Source organism: Micropterus dolomieu, linkage group LG03, assembly GCF_021292245.1.
Source record: "Micropterus dolomieu isolate WLL.071019.BEF.003 ecotype Adirondacks linkage group LG03, ASM2129224v1, whole genome shotgun sequence".
NCBI lineage: Eukaryota > Metazoa > Chordata > Actinopteri > Centrarchiformes > Centrarchidae > Micropterus > Micropterus dolomieu.
The window spans coordinates 5,963,573-5,966,406 of NC_060152.1; the positions used below are offsets into that span (position 1 = coordinate 5,963,573).

Below are 2,834 nucleotides of genomic sequence, written 5' to 3' on the forward strand. Positions count from 1 at the left end.
ATCATATCCACCTTCAACATGTACATAATGAGAATAATAGTTTACTCTTGCATCCTTTGCACTCTGATCACTGCACTATTTGTCAATATGTCTATATTGTTTTGTTCATAGTGTGTATATTAGTGTTGTCTACTCTGTAGTTTGTGTCTGATTTTATTTTATTATTATTTTATTATTGTATTATGGTATTTTTGTAAGCAAGTAAGCACATCGTGAGCAGTGTATAATCCTGAGTCGAATTCCTCGTATGTGTACACATACCTGGGAATAAAGCGGATTCGGATTCTGATTCTGATTCTGATTACAGAATGTCTTCTGGTTTTTCCCAAGTAGCACTGTTCTGTCTTTACTTTTTTTTGTATTGAATAGTAGTGGCGACCCCTTGTTTCATTTTCCCACTCCCTCTGCCACACTGCTGTAATGTGTTCCTTAATGACAGTCCGACATTCAGAAACCCCAATACAAACTGCTAGATCAGTGTCTCTTTTCAAAGCCATTTTTGCTGCCCTGTCTGCCACCTCATTCTTTTCCACCCCAACATGTGCAGGCACCCAAAGAAATCCCACTGACCCTCCAGTCTGTTCGATTCTATGCAACAGAACCATCAGCTCTACAAACAGGTCTGGCTGTGCATCCCAATTGCTTCCTCTCAGAGTTTTTAACACTGAAGCCGAATCGGAGCATAATACTGCTCTTCTTGGTTGACCTTCCTCCACCCACTGTAGTGCCCATATAATAGCTAGAAGTTCTGTTCTATACACCGATACCCTCTCAGACAGTCGCTCGAGCTTTACAATTTCATATTGTGGGATATAAAAAGCAAAACCCGATTTCTCAGTTTGTGGATCTTGGGATCCATCTGTATAGATCTGTAGATAAGACCCCCAATCATTTTCCAGTCTTTGTTTTACCATATTGGAATGCACAGTGCCTTCATTGTGTCCCTGTCAAAATCGGTTATCTTCTTTTGTGTTTTATGGCAGATTGCAACCATGACTTTTAAAGCTGCATACGGCCACCTACTGTGCCAGAGTATGTAGCATGAACTGTGTTCGTTGGGACTTGTTTATTTAATCAAAAATAAATAAATAAACAGATAAAAAAAACTAAATCTAAATCCTATATTTTTCAGATATTGTACAACAGCCTTCTGTGCATCCTTTAACCCATCTCCTGTTGTTGTCCCTAATGAAACTTCAAGGTTCAACTTCCTTCCTGCCTGACTTATCTTTTGATTTAGCCTCGTCCTCTCATCCCTGTATTTCCTACAGTCAAATAGTAGGAATGTTCTACACTTTCCTTGGAGCTACATTCTAAACATTCATTTGATTGACTTTTGCCCATTAAAAAAAATGTTTTATTTAACCCTGTGTGATCAAACCTTAGCCTGGTTAAAACGCTGTCCTCTCTTCTGTTCCTTATAGTCACAACCTGAGCATTAATAGATTTTTGCGAACTGTAATATTTCCTTCCACTTTTATCCACATCCCATCTGTCCTGCCATTTCTTCGTCTTTTTTGATTATCGCCTTAGCTTCTCCTTTTCCAAAGGGTATATTTATTCATTGTTCATCCTGGTTTATTTTGTCTGCTCCCTTATTCCCTTTTATACCAAGGTACCCAGCAGAATCTCACATCTATCCGTAGTTTATGTAGTCTAAATAAACTTTGTTGGATTTCTAGCATTAAATCTTCTCTACTAGATATTTTGAATATTATAAAGGGCTGCTATGGAATCAAAACAACACACCACTCTGTCTGGTTTTACACCCTCTACCCACTGCAGTCCTACAATAATCGCCATCATTTCTGCCGTGTACACTGACGCCTGATCAGGTAATCTTTTCCCAATACTTACATTCATTGTTGGTCTATCTATTCCTATTCCTACCTTGTCCTCTTCATCTTTAGATCCGTCTGTATACATACGGTATCTAAGTAACTGTAATATTTGCTCCTTATGTACTGACTTGTCCTTTCCCACTCTCTTCCCAATCGCTCTTTAGTTCCAATTTAAGTCTATCTCAGTTTTTGCAAATGACTAAATAGGGATATTACTAATAGTTGTAGGGGAGCTAAACCAGGTATTATTTAATCTATATTCCTCTGATTTAGTCTTTGTTACCCAGCCAAAGCAATTACCTTTAAAAGAAGTATACTCACAACACTCCTGAATAACACTCTTTGCAGGGTTTTTCATAACCACATCCACGTAAGCGACTCCAGTATGTAAGCATGAGTTTTTCTCCAGTCTGAGGGCACTTCGCCTAACTCAACCTGGATTGCTTAAATTGGTGTTGATTTCATTGCAACCGCACAGATCCTTAATGCTTTGTTAATAACTCTATCCAACTTCAATAAATGTATTTTAGCTGTTGCTCCATATACATAGCATCCATAATCTATTGCTGACCTCATTAGAGAAAATCTGCTCTCCTTTCTGGCCAAGCTTAAATTCTGTTAATCTAGATTCAGTTAATATTATGATTTAATAATAGTATTCTGCTAATTTACAGTAGTCTAACATGTTATAGATGCGATATTTACGGAGCTCTTCCTGATTTTAGTTGATTTTATTAATCTATTTTTCTTTTAATTGTATTTTAAGTTTATTCCAACTGTAATGTTATTTGTTTGATGTGTTTTATTGTCTTTGCTCTTATAAAAGAACTTTGCAACATACTTATGAAAAGTGCACTTTAAATAAAGATATTATTATTATTATTATTATTATTATTATTCACAAGTTGTTTTTATTATATATATATATGCATATATTTTGAGTCGTTAATATCTCAACTTTGAGAATTAAAATAAAACATTCTCCAAAATGAA

The 2,834-nt window shown here is 36.0% G+C and overlaps 2 protein-coding genes across 3 annotated transcripts in view; one reads left to right on the top strand and one right to left on the bottom strand.

Annotated features, from left to right (window-relative positions):
- LOC123968977 (glucocorticoid-induced transcript 1 protein) overlaps nt 1–2,834 on the bottom strand; it is a 97,735-nt gene that overhangs the window by 18,001 nt on the left and 76,900 nt on the right. The gene's annotated exons all lie outside the window — the stretch shown is intronic.
- ica1 (islet cell autoantigen 1) overlaps nt 1–2,834 on the top strand; it is a 56,928-nt gene that overhangs the window by 3,017 nt on the left and 51,077 nt on the right. The gene's annotated exons all lie outside the window — the stretch shown is intronic.